The sequence below is a fragment of the Chrysochloris asiatica genome, unplaced genomic scaffold (genome assembly GCF_000296735.1).
Source record: "Chrysochloris asiatica unplaced genomic scaffold, ChrAsi1.0 scaffold00012, whole genome shotgun sequence".
Taxonomy (NCBI): Eukaryota; Metazoa; Chordata; class Mammalia; order Afrosoricida; family Chrysochloridae; genus Chrysochloris; species Chrysochloris asiatica.
Window position 1 is genome coordinate 11,524,750 of NW_006408530.1, and position 17,707 is coordinate 11,542,456.

The window sequence follows — 17,707 nt, forward strand, 5'->3', positions numbered from 1 at the left end:
GTGGGAATTTCCCATCTCTGGAGATCTGGATGTGGTTCAGGCTTCCACCTATAGTCTTATGTATTGCAGAGGCTCCGCAGGAAGCCTCCTTCACTGGGTATCCCATTCATTTTTAAATCATATAAATCCGAAGAAAAACCAGGAACAAAACTCAAGATTCATAAATCTCAAACCACAGCTCTATAAGTCACCCTCTCAATGCTTCATCTTCTTTATTTCAAAAAAACAATTCACTGACAAATAAGAGACAAACACAACCCCAGAGACAAAAGGAATATGAAAAGCAATTTAATAGGATCAATTAAAATCTTCACACCTCCTGGTCCCAGTCAAATCCACTTCTGGAGAATCTATTCTTTAGAAAGAATTCAACATAAGAAAACAGCTCTGTGCTTGTGGATATTCACTAAGCCATCACCAAGAGGACCAACAAGGGCAACCACAGTGAGATAGGCTGGCATGGGGTAGCCACCGGATGGATTGGAACATGCTGGTGGTTTTAAGAATGACACAGTACCCAGACAATGACATTTTGTTCTGCTGAGCATAAGGTTGCCATGCACTGGAACTGATCTGATGGTAGCTGCCATCAACAGAGTAAGAAAAAGCAGGGAGATGGGTTAGCAAATTATGATCCATCAGCTCAGTGGACACAAGTAATCCACTGTAACTATGAAGACATTACACAACATAGAGAAACAATTTGTTAAAAAGAAAGAAAGAAAAAAAAGAATAAACCTATTGCTGGAATTACATTTTGAAATGTTAACATACCAACCAAGACAAGAAAAGAGAAGGGGAATTTTAAAAGAATGATTTAAGGTAGTGCGATTATGAATGATTTTTGTTGCTGCTGTATTGCCAGCCAGGATAACAGACACATGAGTGGAGGTGCTAAAGAGAGCTCCTGCTCAAAAGAGCTGGGTCGTCTTCACCTGAAAGGTCATCTCTCCCACACACTGATGCCAGGACAAAAAAGAGGACTTGTGAACGCCAATTTCCCACAACCTCCCAGCGGGTTCCTGCTAGTCCTTATCGATTTTGTTCTTGAGACAGGAGGGATTTAATTAGAAGGCGCCTGTGCTAATGGGGAAGGCACTTCCAGGACAAGAGGCTTTCCTCATTCCCAGCATTAGCGACAGAATAGCGACAGACGGTAAGATCCGCAATCACCACACTGCTTCTTGCCGGGAAACGAAAGCCCTTGGAAGGCAGAGCCAGAGCAGCAGCAGCACCGGCTTGCAGCACGCACGGCCAGCGAGTGAAGCACGGGGGCCTAGTGGCCCTTCCCCAGGCCCACTGATGGGGCACCAAGTGTAGGAACGCCAACCAGCAGGGCTGTTAGGTGCCATGGAGTCATTTCTGACTTATAGCGACCCTGCACAGTGTTTCGTAGAGCAGCTGGTGGATTGGAACTGCCGATCCTGCGGTTTGCAGATGTGTGTTTATTCTACAGCACCACACCAGGAGTCCTAAACAGCAAGACTACATATCATGACATTTCCCAAGACAACGTGCCCGTGTCACCTTTCAGTGTTCTCAATGTCACCACTACCATAAACATATCACAAACCCACTGCGTCAAACTGCTTGTACTTAATTATAGGACACCCGAGTAGGTCCCTTCTTCCTGGGAGTTCTCAGCGGTAAACCTCAATGTCACACTGTGTGTGTGTGGGGGGGGAGGGGGGCGTGTTCCTACCAGGCTACAACACATCTCCCCTCTCGATTATATTCAATACTAAACATTGTAAAGCAGCCACATAGAATTGCAAACATAAAGATACTCTTTATCTCCAGTTACTTTGCAATTCTATGTGGCTGCTTTACAATGTTCAGTATTGTAAAAACAGAGTTTTCCACTGCAAAATCTGGGCTTCCGAATAAGGGTCAAATGCCCCTCTGCTTGAGGCTTTACCTGCATACACTGATGGGCTTTCTCTCTGTCATTCCTGTAAGGTTTGTTTCCCATGTCTGGACACTCATTTTTTATTGCTTTTCTCAGATTAGACTATATAATATTGATGACTGGGATCTGCTCTTGTTTATCAGAACAAGTCCACAATGCTTAGTACAGAGTTTTAGCACACAGCAGGCCCACTGTGTTAAGTTGTTGTTTTTAAGTGCCATTGAGTCGCTTTCCACTCATGGTGGTGGTGGTAATGTGCAGTGGAGTTGGTTCCAACTCATAGTGACCCTGCACAGGGTTTCCGAGGCTGTGAATCTTTATGGGAGCAGAAAGCTTCATCTTTCTCCTGTGAAACAGCTGGTAGTTTCAAACTGCTGACCTTGAAGTTCACAGCCCAATTGGTAACCACTATGCTACCAGAGCTCCTTATCGACCTTTGTTGTTGTTATTATGTGCCGTGACCCTGCACAGAGTTTCTGAGGCTGTGAATCTTTACGGGAGCAGAATGGCTCATCCTTCTCCTGCGGAACCGCTGGTAGTTTCGAACTACCAACCTTCAGGTTAGCAGCCCAATTCGTAACCACTACGCTACCAGAGCTCCATATCGACCTTTAGGGACATGAAATTTAGACATTGGCTATCAAAATTGGAGGTTTATAAAGGCATGAAGTGCCTGGCTTCACGTGTGTGCTTTCATGCGTGTGCTTTGTTTCAGAATGAGGTAGGTAAGGTAGAATCCCCACTGAATAGTTTCCTTCTTTTCCACATGGATGTGGTGAAAGGGGATGGAGGACAACGGTGACAGGATTTTTTTTGACTCAATTGTGAATAATTGTTAGCAGGATTAATTGTGATTTTCACAACAAAAACTGTAAAAGATGTGCAACTAAAATGGAGGAGTAAACAATCTTTTATTTCAGGAACAGACAATCCCAGGACCATAGAGAAGGAAAAGCATGAGTGGAGCGTGAGATCCGTACCCAAGAAAGCAGAGACAGTGGTCTAGAGAGAGAGAGACAGAGCAGTTGCAGGCTCTGAGACTGAGAAAGGCTGTGTGCCTTCTGGCAGGAAGCTCACTAACAGAACGTGCTCTTTGGACATTTAAATTATTCTATAGTTTTTGTTTTGTAAGTGTACATCAAATATTTTTGCCTTGTTCATTTGTAAAATATAAAATGTAAATAGGAAGCCACAGGGAGGAAGTAGGATAAATGTTGTTGCAGGGAGGGGGTTGTAATTAAAAAAAAAAAAAGTGAAAGAAAAAGATATAAGGCCTCAGACACCATACACAAGGTCAGTCAGATCGACACAGTGGCACACAACCACTACCACCACCTATACAGAATCAGTGCTTAAAAAATACGTATTTTACATTCTTTGCTTATGTGCTAAGTCTTCAAAATGTTTTGGTTACGAATCGGGCTGCGAACCTCAGGGTCAGCAGTTTGAAACTACCAGCTGCTCCATGGAAGAAAGATGAGGCTCTCTGCTCCAGCAAAGATTTACAGGCTCGGAAACCCTGTACAGGGTCACTATGAGTCGGAACCGACTCCACGGCACATAACAACAACAACAACAACAACATCGCAAGTGCTCAAGAGCTACATGTGGCTAATGGTTACTGTGTTGGCTAGCACAGTATTAAAGCGATGCTCCCAAAAATCTATAATGCATAAAAACACATTTTCATTCAAGAAAAAAAAAACACTTTTCATAAAACTGAGGAATTCATTTAATTTCAAGGTGTCCATTAATCTATATGTTACCACTTGATCTTTGTTTTTAGTAGAAATAATTAGGTAAGTATTAATTATTATGTACTAATAACTATGTATTTTCACTTTCTCAAGACACTTTTTGGATCAGTGTCTAGACTAGGGAAATATTATTTAAAATAGGTTCTCAAGTCAGTCTTTACCAAGAGCCAAATTAATTACGAAAAATTTAATAAACACATGAGTAAGCAAGTGTTCATTTCCCTACTTACTTGAAAAGATAATTAGTAGGCTGCATTATTTACTAATTAATCATCACCAAGAGCTGTATACTTCCTTATTAAATTTTACTTGGCACAAATAGTATATCAATCAACTATGAGTCATTAGGAGTAGGATTTGATTCTATTATGATGACATTAAGGAGCCCTGGTAGTGCAGTGGTTAAGCACTCAGTTGCTAACTGGAAGGTTTAAGGTTCAAACCCATCCGCTAGGAGCTGTGTGGGAAAAAGATGTGGCAATCAGCTTCTGGAACAATTACAGCCTTGGGACCTCTGTGGAGCAGTTTTACTCATCCAAAAGGGTCACTATGAGCTAGAATCGACTCAATGGCACCAGGGATCCAGAAATCTCAGAAGTCGCTCCAAGCACTCACTCTTTCTCTTCCCCACTAGATGTTGTGTTTGCTCATCACAGGAACAGAGACATACCAGGTATCCAGGTACCAACTTGGTTAAAGTGCACCAACACAAATCTTTTGATACTATACCTGGCCAAAGCCTTAGGCTCTGATGGCTACATAGCCCTACTTTCCTCTGCCCAGCCATCCCACAGCCATACCAATTCTTGAGACCAACCCACTCCAACCTGGACCTGTGGATTGCCCTAGTTTTTCCACTCAGCAGCATCACAAGAGACTGAGGGGAAAGCCCATGGAAGGTAGAACAGGAGGCCAGTCTCTGCCGAGGTCAGCTTACCACAGAAGGTATAAGAAGGAGCAGGCCATTTGACTCAGAATCCTGCCTACCAGTAACCAGGACCAATGGAGGTCAGGACACTACTCAATCAGACATTTGTTCCACTCTCTGGAGCAGGAGGTGGTTAGGGAAGGGGAAGATAAGTTCCCATCCTCAAAGACTATCCAGAGAAATTTCCAATGTCAAATGGAGTTGTTATTTACCCAGGTTCACAGATGAAAATCAATAATCTCTGAGGAGTGAGGTGCCAGACAGTTCATTTAAAAAAAAAAACTATGATATAATCTCCTCAGAGGACTGGAGCAGACAGCTCAATATTTCCTCATGGGACAAAGCGAGTACTGGAAATGGGAAAAAATGTCACTCCCTGAGAAGAAAACGTACCTGGGATTTTTCCATCCAGAATTACATAGCCATTATCATTAAGTAAAGTACTTCTAAAATAATATTACTGATTTGCAGCTCTTAAGACCACACCCTACAGTCAAGGAAATTTAAAGCATTAATTATTAGGATTCGCTTTTCTATTGCACTTTGAACCAAATCTTTTTTCCTTGACGTACTATGTTATATTATAAACTGGTCAGGGCACATGGGGGTTCATTTTGTTCTTCTTTCTACTTTAACATATGTTTAAAATTTTACATGAGGGGGCTTCAAAAAGTTTGTAGGAAATTGGAATTAAAAGATAATGCAACTTTTCCATGAACTTTTTGAAGCCCCTTTGTATAACAGGATTTTTTTCAATGCATAGTAATCACAGGGTTGGGGCGCGGGGAGCAGCTCTCTCCAGAATTTTTTAAATTCCTTTTTCCACTCAACATTGCCCAGAACATATCACGGGCCATTCTACATTCACACCAAGATGAAAATGCACACTTATTTTTCTTTAAACCTACAACCTTGGTCTCTAACTCTGTCTCAAGAGAGAGATTTAGCTTTTAATCACCTCCAAGAAACAAAGGAGCTCTGGTAGAGTAGTGGTTATGAATCGGGCTGCGAACCTTAAGGCCAACAGTTCGAAACTATCAGCGGCTCCATGGGAGAAAGATGAGGCGTTCTGCTCCCGTAAAGATTTATAGCCTCGGAAACCCTGTACAGGGTCGCTATGGGTCAGAACCAACTCGACGGCACTTAACAACAACAAGAAACAACATCTTTTAGGATATTAAAAGTGACAGGAGACAGCATACAAAATCCTGTGGCTTACATTCAAACTCTAAAGGCACTGTTGTGTTCTGGATCTGTGGGTTAACAATGCATGACGAAGCAAACACTTCTGATCAAAATTTCATTTAGCAGAGGTATGAAGGGATGCCTTATGAGACAATCTGGCAGTTGGGTACCTAATTCCATTAGGTGGGCATAGCAATAGATTGTTGTTGTTGTTGTTGTTAAGTACTATCAAGTCTGTTCTGACTTATAGTGACCCTATATAGGGTTTCCAAGGAATGGCTGGTGGGGTTGAGCTTCCAACCTTGTGGTTCAAACCAGCCTTGCAGTTCAGCACATTAACCCACAGTGCCACACCAGGACTCCAGAAGTAAGAATACAAACAGAAAAAAATTCATCATCTTTAAGACTATGGATACCTATAAATCATCTATATCCTTTTAGCCAGTAATCTCAATTCTAGAGATATACTCTAACACAATAATTGGGCAAATACACAAAGAGATGTGTGTACCGATATAAAAAGGTAAGTAAAAAAAAAAAATTGCTACTAAAGTTCCAGTTCATATGTTGTTGTTGTCAAGTGCTATCGAGTCAGTTCCGACCCATAGCGACCCTGGATAGGGATTCTGAGGAGTCACTGGTGAGCTTGAACTGCCAACCTTGCAGTTCAAACAGCTTTACAGTCTGGCTCATTAACCCACAGCACCACACACCAGGACACCGGTTCATATGTACATAAGTTTATTTCAAACACAATGTGTTTAAACATGTCTCTGAGATCAATGAATGGTTGCAGACAAATTTTCTCAGTAATACACTTGTCTTAGTTTCATAGGATGCCTTCAAAATAAGAGCCCAATCAACAGTGGCTTCCAAGGGGGAGCTGCTGGGCCATTTAAATTCAAGGCAGAGAGGTCATCTCAGAAAATTATGGCAACTGATTTGGGGGACCCCAAGGAGTAATCTTAATAGACATTCTTGAAAGACACAGCAAAATCACAAAGGTTCATTATGAAGAAGCTTTAGAAAATTATAAACTGCACTGGTGAGAAAAATGCCAGGAAAGTTATACCTAGGCATTTTTTCCTATCACAAGGGCCGTCCTATGAGAATTTCATTGGGGAACTTTACCCCATACACCCCCCAATCCTGATCTTACCCTTTCAGACCTTTGTTTGCTCCAACAACACAAAGTACATTTAAAAGGAGCTCAATTTGAGTACCTCAAGAATGCAAAACTATTGTTTTGATGTGGTGTAAATTAAAGAAAGCAAAATTCTTTGCAAGAAAGGTTAGAGAGATGGAAATGCCACCTTCATAAGTGTATAGATGAAAAATATGTTGAGAAACAATAATTTCACATTTTTATATTTTTATTTAATAAAGGTTTATATGATTTCTAGCAACACCTTTTGACTTACCTTCATGTATTCCAGCATATTTGTACTCTTACACTTTTTGAAACAGAGATACAATTTTAAAAATCTGCTTTGAAAAATCCAAATTTTACTTGATAATATTTCATATATGGACTCCTGGTGTAGTGCTATAGAATCAACACTGGACTTCGAACCACAAGACAATAGTTAAAACATACCAGCTGCTTCTCTTCTCGGAAACCCTACACAGGGTGACTAAGAGTCAGAATTGATTTGATAGCACTTAACAACAACATTCCTCAACTGTCAGCATTTTGAAAGGTAACATGTAATTCCATTACATGTTAAGTATTTTATTTAACCATTTCCTACAGATGAACATTTGAGTTTTCTGTCTTTTTTCCCCCGATTATCAACAAGGATATAATGAATATACAAGGAACTGGGGCTGACAGGAGTGCAGAGAAATAACCACTAATTGGTCAAGTAAAAGCTTACATTTTCTGGAACACCAGGTATTGTGCTCAACACTTTACAAGCATCAACTCATTTAAACTTCACAACCACTCTAGAAGATGGAGAGTGCCGTTATCCCTATTTTAAGATGAGGTCTCTGATACTTGGTGTGGTTTAGCAATTCACCCAAGTTTATACAAGTAAGATTGGCAGAGCCAGGAGTTCATCCTAACCTGTTGACTCAGATTCACTGTTGGTGCTGAAGAAATGTAATATGATTCCACCGCAGTATTTCCTCCCAAGCTATCTGCAATATTTGCAAATAATCAGACACTCAACTACTCAACTCCCACTAAAAGGAGTCTGGTTTGATGCCCAGCAAATGGGTTGAAAGGAGAAGCTTTCTCAGCCACAAAAATAGGATTTTATGGGGGGAAAAACTGGGAGATATAAGGTGAAATTGGATCTGTCAAGGGACTAATTTGTTAACTCAAGAGAAACCACTGGGAATCAATAATTTTGGTTTTGCTTTTTAATAAGTAGAACACAGATGAGAAATCTGAGAAAGAAACTAAAGGGAAACCAAAGGTCAGGGAGGACAACAACTGATTCTGAATGAGGAATAAATGCTGACAATGAAAAGCATTCTCACTAAATAGGGAAGTTAGAACACACAAGCATAGTAGAAGTTGACAGAAATCTCTAGAGACACCCAAGGTATTTAAAGAAATGCAGAATTTGGCCAGGCAGGAATCTGAAGAAAAAGGAACCCTTAATCAATCAAGAAATCTTTGGTAAGCACCTATGCAAACTTAATAGTAAAAGAGAAAAAGGCAATAAAAAAACAAATTAGGGAAATAATTCCAGTTTGTACAACAATGTAAGAGAATAAAATACTTTGGAATAAATCGAACCAGGGACAAAAAGGACTCATACAATAAGAACTTAAAACACTGCTGAAAAAGATGAAAGAAGCCTTAAATAAATGAAAGGATGTTTCATATTCATAAGTTAGAAGACCTAAATATTCTTAATATGTTGATACTACCCAAAGTAATATATAGATGCAATGCAATCTCAATCAAAATCCCAAAAGCATTCTTCACAGAAATAGAAAAACCAATCCTCAATTTTAGATTGAAAGGCAAGTATCTCCAAATACCTGAAACAATGCTGAGAGAGAACAAAGTAGGAAGACTAACACTTCCTGATTTAAAAACACGACTGCTCACCTTAAGGTCATCAGTTCAAAACTACCAGTCATTCTGTGGGATAAAGATGAGACTTTCTGATCCCGTAAACAGTTACAGCCTTGGAAACCCGATGCGGAGTCGCTATGAGTCAGATCCAGCTCCACGGAACATCACCATCACCACCATCACCACCACCACCATACAGTTACAGGAGTCCTGGTGTGGCATTGTAGGATAATGCACTGGACTACAAACAGTTTTTACCAGCCACTCCTCAGAAACCTTATTCAGGGTCACTATGAGTCAGAACTGACTTGAAGGCACTTAACAACATACACCTACAGTAATCAAAACAGCCTGACAGGTGTACTAACAGACACAGAGGTCAACAGAATTAAGCGTCCAGAAATAAACCCACATATCTATAGGCAGGAGTCCTGGTGTGGCGCTGTGGGTTATTGCGTCAGATTGCAAAGCTGTTTGAACTACAAGGTCAATATTTCAAGCTCACCAGCTGCTTCTCAGAAACCCTTTATAGGGTCACTATGGATAGGAACCTACTCGATGGCACTTAACAACAATGTTTATATGCAAATGATTTTTAACAAGGGTGCTAAATCCATTCAATGAGGAAAGAAGAAGAGACTCTTCAATAAAGGATGCTGGGAAAACTGGATTTCCACATGCCAGAAAATTAAACAGGATCCTTGCCTCACACCATAAATAAATTCAAAATGTTTTAAAGACTTAAATGTGCAAACTAAAGCCATAAAACTCTGTGAAGAACAAACTGAGGTAATGCTGCCAGGTCTAGCTTTCAGCAATGGATTATCTAATACATAACAGAAGCACAAACAACGTAAGACAAAACAAATACATGGACCACATGAAAATCAAAATCTTTTGTTCATCAGACTTTGCCAAAAAGTTGAAAAGACTGGAAGAGTATCTTTAGAAAACTACATATCCAACAAGAACCTAATAAGCAAAATATCCACATAAAACTTAAACAATTTAACCAAAAATACAAGCAACCAATCATAAAATGGGCAAAGGATTTGAATGGACATGTCATCAAAGAAGCCATTCAAATGTCCACCAAATGCATGAAAAGGTGGCTCAGCATGATTAGTCATCAAAGAGATGTACATCAAAACCACAATGAGATACTATATTTCATTCTTACTTGTTGTTAAATACCACCGAGTAAGTTCCAACTCACAGCAACCATGTATAGGGTTTCCAAGGAGTGGCTGGTGGGTTTGAATCAATGACCTTGTGGTTAGCAGTCCAGGGCTTATCCTACAGAGCCACATCAGGACTCCTCCCTCTCATTATGATACTAAAATTTAAAAATAAACAAGATAATAAATGTTGGCTAGAATATGGGGAAATCAGAACTCTTATTCATTGTTGGTGGGAAGGCCAAATGGTGCAACTTTTGTGGAAAACAGTGTGGCAGGTCTTAAAAACAAACAAAACAAAACAAAACAACAAAAAAAAAACAGCAATTCCACTCCTAGGTATATGCCCCAAAGACTTGAAAGCAGAGACTCAAACAGAGACTTATACACCAATGTTCACTGCAGCATTATTCATGGTAGCCAAACAATGGAAACAACCTACATTCCCATCAATAGATAAATAGATAAAGAAAATGTGCTACATATATTTAAGTTGTGCCTTTAAGAAGTTTAATTAGCAAAAGTGTTTACAACTATGATGAAAAAAAAAGAGTAGCTGTTACGGCTGCTTATGTACAACAAAAAACCTTACAGGATTTCGTTTTATTGATCTGAAGGTTTAGCGTCAGGGTTACATGAGATACCACAGTTAATAGACTTAATAGTGTTTCTGTTCTCCCTCCTTATTTTGTTGCATAATGTCCGTGGTCTTAAAAGCTTGCCAGCACTCATCCAACAACAAAGGGTCTATATTTGCCTGGAACAAAAGAGGAAGAAGTATCCTGAACAGAAGGAGAACACAGAATGTATGGCTAATTCCTTCCAGGAACAAATGCCTCTTTTGTCATGAAACCAGAAGAAATGGATGGTGCCTGGCTACCATTACTGAACATTTCCATAAAAGATTTCATTAAAAATCCTATAGAAAAAGATCAAAATGGGCAAACTGCAGAACAGAATTTCAAATTCTCATGGACTCTATACTTCCTGGAGCCATGAAGATAGCATGAACCCCTGTAATTATTGGTAATCTTTAAACCTAGTACTAAAAATATCCCTTGAAGTCTTCTTAAAACCAAACAATAGTTTAACTTAACTCCCAAAAAAATGTCTGACTAGAGCATTATGCTCTTTTAAGAACTATCTATATAAGAATCCTAGTGTGGCACTGCGAGTTATTGCACTGGACAGCAAGGTCAGTTTGAACTTCAAGGTTGGCGGTTCAAGTACACCAGCCGCTCTTCAGAAACCCTATACAGGGTCTCTATGAGTTGGAACCGACTCAACAACACTTAACAACAATATGGGATCCAACTGACAACAGCAACTGGAAACATTAAGCAGGAACCTAAGGATGCAGTAAGTTTAGATTAATGGAGAAGGAACAATTCAGAAAATGAGGTTGAAAAGGGTTGTACAATTCCTAGAATGTAGTTAATATCACTAAATGATACATGTAGAAACTGATGAGTTGGTGTATGTGTTGCTGTGTATTCTCAGCAACAACAACAAAACAAGAAAAATAAAAAATTTTAAAGACAAAAATTTGTAAGAGGAAAGCAGGAGAGTCAGTGAGGAAGACAAGCCACGGAAGAGGAAGGAAAGATTCAGAGCATAAAAGAGATTTCAACCTGCCACTGCTGGCTTGAAGATGGAGAAAAGGAATACATGCCAAGGACCTGAGTTGAGAACGGCATCCAGCTGACAACCAGCAAGGAAACAGGGACCTCAGTCCTACAACCACATGGAACTGAATCTGTCACCAACCTGAATGAATAAAGAAATGACAAATCCTATCGATCCCCAGAAAGAACACAGCCCTGCCAACAGCTTGACTGGGGTTTCATGAGACTCTAAGCAGAGAAACCAGTCAAGCCTAGCTAACTTCTGACTTGATGGAAACAGAGATCATAAATGTAAGTTGTTTTAAGCCACTAAATTTGTGGTAATTTATTACAGCAGCAAGAGAAAAATAAAACAGGATAGTTACATGATTATGAAACTGTACATACATCAAAATGAGTGATTCTACTTTATGGACACTTAATAATAAACTTTAAGAATGGCCTTACTTTTAAAGATCATTACTTTGGAATAAAAGAACAATTCTAGGCCTGGCCATATTTCTTCATTTCTTTCAGCCTTAATATTCCAAATGATAACTCAGGCTTGGAATTTTGTCTCTGGCCCTGCCCCTCCACTGCCCAGCACTAATCCATGTTCTGAGACTGAGGCCCTTTTCCATGTCACTGATCAGCACAGGGCTTGTGTTTGCTGTTTTGTTTCCGCCCTCACACAGGTCAGAATTTTTTATGCCTTAGCCGGAAGCACCCATCTTTAATAGGACCTACATTCCCATGATAGCAAACAAGAGAAAAGTCCAACAAGAGGAAACTGAAGGGTAAAAGTCCATTTCAAAGAACTTTACTGGGAACTCTCCAAGAAAGAACTACCATCAATGCCACTGCACCAAAATCAATAGGCAAAATCCAAAGTAATGGACAACTCACCAGGCTTTTTAGAAGCTAATGAAAGAGTCCTGGTGTGGCAATGTGGTTAAAGCACAAAACTGTAAGGTCGGTTTGAACTACAAAGTCGATGGTTCAAATTCACCAGTCATTCCTTGGAAACCATAGAAGGTCACTATGAGTCAGAACTGACTCAACAGCACCTTACAACGATGAAGGAGTAGCAGTACTCTGAGAAATATTATAAATTCAACATTTTTCTCTAAAGAAGAATGTGTTACAAAAGTGAGCCCTTTACCTAATGATTAGGCAACCCTGCCCACCCCACTTCTAGTTCAACACCAGTGTTGTTGTTGCTGTTGTTAAATACAGTCGAGTCAGTTCCAACTCATAGCAACCAGTGTAGGGTTCCAAGGCTATAAAACTTTTGGGAAGCAGAAAGGCTCACCTTTTTCCTCAATTTAACAAAGTTGAATATACTCCTTTCCCTAATTTTCTACGTCATTAAAGTATAATACACTCTATTTTACCAGTCCTGCTGAAAATAATGGTACTTGTCTTAAAAACTGTTTTTATCCCACTCCCCACACCATACAGACTCTTGTTGCTGTCAAATGCCTTTGAGTCTATTTAAACCCATAGCAACCCTGTATAGGGTTTCCGAAGAGGAGCTGGTAAGCTTGAACTACCAACCTTGCAGTTCAAATGACTTGGCAGTCTGGCGCATTAACCCACAGCACCACACCAGGACTCTTGCTTTAAGAGTCCATAAATAAATTACTCATATCAAAGTAAAGACTTCCAGAATCAACAAAGAGATTAATAAATATTAAGTTCCTCCTATGGGTAAAGGACAAGGTTGTATTCTTTCACCATAATTATTCAACCTGTATGCTGAGCAAAGAATCCAAGAAGCTGGGTTATATGAAGAAAAATGTGGCATCAGGATTGGAGGAAGACTCATTAACAACCTGCAATATGCAGATGATACAGCCTTGCTTGCTGAAAATGAAGAGGACTTAAAACATTTACTGATGAAGATCAAAGAGCACAGCCTTCGGTATGGATTACATCTCAATGTCAAGAAAACAAAAATCCTCACCACTGGACCAAAGTGTTGAAGAACAAACACGTCAGCTTGAGGACTAAGGTGCGCCTGACCCAAGCCATGGTATTTTCAATAACCTCATATGCATGTGAAAGCTGGACAGTGAATAAGGAAGACCATAGAAGAATTGATGCTTTTGAGTTATGGTGTTGGAGGAGAATATTGAAAGTGCCATGGGCTGCCAAAAGAACCGAGAGATCCATTTTGGAAGAAGTGCAACCAAAGTGCTCCTTATAGGCCAAGATGTCCAAACTTCCTCTCTCATACTTTGGATACATTGTCAGGTGGGACCAGTCACTGGAGAAGGATATCATGTTTGGTAAGGTGGAGGGTCAGAGAAAAAGAGGAAGATCCCCAATGAGATGGATTGGCCAAGTGGCAGCATTGATGGACTCAAACATGGCAACAGTAGTGAGGTTGGCCCAAGATCGGGCAGTGTTTTGTTCTACTGTGCATAAGGTCACTAAGGGTAGGTACCGACTCAATGGCACCTAACAACAACAACAACAAATGGGTAAAGGAAGGAGCTCTGGTAGAGTAGTGGTTATGAATCGGGCTGCTAACCTCAGGGTCAGCAGTTTGAAACTACCAGCTGTTTCACAGGAGAAAGATGAGGCTTTCTGCTCCTGTAAAGATTTACAGCCTCAGAAACCCTGTACAGAGTCGCTGTAAGTTGGAACTGACTCCATGGCACATAAAAACAACAAAATGGGTAAAGGAGCCCTAGAGACACAGTGGATTAAGTGTTGAGCTGCTAACCACAAGATCAACAGTTCAAACCCACCAGTAACTGCTAGGAAGAAAGATGAGGCAGTCTACTCCTAGAAAACTGAACCACTGCCATTGAGTCGATTCCAACTCAAAATAACCCTGTATCAGGTTTCCAAGGCTATGTATGAATCTTTATGGGAACAGAAAACCTCATACTTCTCCCTTGGAGTGGCAGGCGGATTTGAACTGCCAACCTTGTAGCTAGCAGTCCAGTGTATATGTACAGCACCACCAGAGCGCATACTGTGAAGATTTATAGTCTTGTAAACCATAAGGAGCGATTCTACTCTGTCCTGTCGGGTCACCACGAGTCGGAATCTACTTGATATTATGAGTTTGGGTTTAAATTTGGTTTTGGAAGGGCAAGGCCCTCAGAAATACCAAGAAAGGAAACATGGATGGCCCTTGTTCCCTTCTGCTCCTCCCTTCATGGCTTACTATGCTATTAGACATATGATCAAAAAGCAACAATATAAGGCAAACAATAAGGTGATATACACAATAAAAATTAAAGGAGTTCAAAGTGGTGAGAGATTGAGGCTGGGATGGCTGGTAAAATTCAGTTTTGTTCATAAGGTGACAAAAACACAGGATGGTGAAGAGGATTCCTCCAATACAAGGCATTTTTTAAAAAACTGTAAAAACTCCGCCTTTAAAATCTCCCTGCTAGCATACACCTCCATAAGAATTGAACAGAGCTTTAAGACTTCAGCTTTTGATGGAGCTTTCAAAAACACAAAGAATCTCAGGGTTTTGGATTTAGACTAACTTACTCCACGGAGAGTCATTCTTTCCTTGTGTCTGTTGGGAATGAATATGACTGTCATTTGTTTGGTGCTGGGTTTCTTTTGTTATCCTCTGGAACCAAGGGAACGTAGTCTATACCTCTGGAACCAAGGGAATCCCCACCCAAAGGGAATACCCACTCCAAAGGGTGCCATGTCAGCTGAGCCCAACTGAACTGATTTGTGGGTCCTCCTTAGTGGATAATGCATGATACAGCCTGTCAGAATAATCATTTACTTCAGTTACACATTATTAGTTAGGAATGGGAAGGGTCCTAGCTCCTACCAGCCCAACTCCCAACATACTTTAGCCATCTAGCAGTCTTTTATTCTAAACACATCTTCACCAAAACAAGTGTAGAAGGTCCACTGTAGCACAGTCCGTATAAGTTCCACAGTGGAACTACTCAAATACCCACCAAAGGGATAAATAAATACGGAATCTCTGGGTGGTGCAATCTATTAACATACTTGGCTACTAGCCAAAGGGAGGCTGGCACTTCAAGTCCACCCATAGTGCCTTAGATGAAAACTCAGCCATTGAAAACCCTATGGAGCGCAGCCCTACAATCATGCACATGGGGTCACCATAAGTCAGAATGGACTGTACACTCACTGATTTGGTTACATTTATATAAAGGAATATCATAAAATAATGAGAATTAATTAATTGCTATATGCCACAACATGGATGGATTTAATAAACATAATGCTGAACATGGACTCTTAGTGTGGTGCTACAGAATCAGCACTTGTCTGAGAACCACAAGGTCAGTGGTTCAAACCCACCAGCTGCTTCTCGGAAAGCCTATACAGGCTCGCTAAGAGTTCACTATACAGGAACCAAGTCGATGGCACTTAATAACAACTTAACAAAGTTGTTGAACATACGGTGCAGTTCTATGTATGTACGTTAAAGCACAAGAAAAACTAGTCTATGGTATTAGAAGTCAATGAGGAGGGAGGAAGCAATGACTAGACGGGGACATTTGGGATACTTCTGGGGTCCTGGAAATGTCCTATTGCTTCATCTGGGAGATGGTTTCAAGGGAACATTTACTTAGTGAAGATTCATCATTGATATACATGTTTGTGCAAAAACCACTTTCTAGTTAAAAAGCAACATGTGTATTTACACCCAAAGGTTTTTGTTTAAATTGCTTGTTAGTTTACGTGGTGACTTTGTTTCAATGTATTTAGTCAATAACATTTAGATGATAGATAGGTAGGTATATAGATAGATAGATACAAAAATAATATACCTGGTGTAGTGCTTTGGGATAAAGCGCTGGACCACAAGGTCAGTTTGAACCACAAGGTTGGAAGTTCAAATTCACAAGCTGCTCCTTGGAAACCCTATACAGGGTTGCTATGAGTCGGAACCCACTCGATGGTACTTAACAACATACTACAGACATTCATATTAATACACAATATTAAAGAAGGATAAGCAGATTAAAGATCTCTGCTTCGCACATAGGTCAAAAATAATTAATTACTCCACCTCATTCATTCTGCTATTTTACTTTATTAGAAGAAGAAAGAGAAGACAAAAGAAAACTTATCCAGGGTTTTCTTTAAAACCTCTGGGGAAAAAGAATAAAATAGGGTCACCAGGACACAAATATCTATTAAAATTTTCTTACCAGCCAAGAGGCAGGGATTGGATGTCCAGAGTAACACCCACTCTATCTAAACCACACCCAGGCTCAAGAAATAGCAGATCAGAGTGTAGGCAGATCTGAACTGAGAACTTTAACCCACCCAAACAAGCCACTATCCGTCCCAGTTTCGGACCACGGATATGTCACTAATACTAATCTGCAATTAACAGTAGAATTTCCCTCCTCATCAATAATTGTAAGCACACATCTCCGCAAGTAAGCACAAACAACACAAGCAAGGAGAAAACCCCTTTTTCCTGCCCTCATAGGACAACTTTCAGAGAAAACACCTATCTGCTAGTATCTGGAGGACATGATTTCCTGGTAACTGTGAAAATGGAGAGAGAAGGAGTTGTCAAGAAAAGGTGATTTGATAAGGGAAGTGTAGAATGAAGCCCTGCTTTGGTTTCCCAACGTGGAGAGCGCCAGTCTATGGGTACAGTCAACACCTGCTGGTCCCTTGGGCCCTTCACAGGAACTGCGACAGACAACCTTGGAGAAGATGCTGGGGACCTCTGAACCGAGCAAGCGTCTGCCTCCTATGCTACAGACCAACTAAAGGCAGCTTCGGCAAGCCCCTCGGTAAATTGTCACCTGTCAATCACTTGACCTAAATACACCAGCCACTGAGGGGGATGGGAGGGAGGGGGTTAGTCGGAGCATGCTCAGTGATCGGGATGACATCATTTAATCAATGCTAGCCACGGGAAGGCAGCATCAGCAGCAACCAGCGGACTGCCAGGAACATGTCAGCGGGGACCAAGAGGGCCCCATTAAGTTGGTCCCTCCCCACGCCGCTGGTATACAAAGGGACATCTTTAACCACACGCTGGGAGCCCTGGAGGGGAGAAGGGACGGAGGGAAAGGTTGACATACTCCTTAAAGAACTAAAACCCAGAGGTATCCCCTCCCCCCACCAG

General features: G+C 40.6%; 1 protein-coding gene across 1 annotated transcript in view; it reads right to left on the minus strand.

The window, feature by feature from the left end:
• KIF5C (kinesin family member 5C) overlaps nucleotides 1-17,707 on the minus strand; it is a 242,778-nt gene that overhangs the window by 219,135 nt on the left and 5,936 nt on the right. The gene's annotated exons all lie outside the window — the stretch shown is intronic.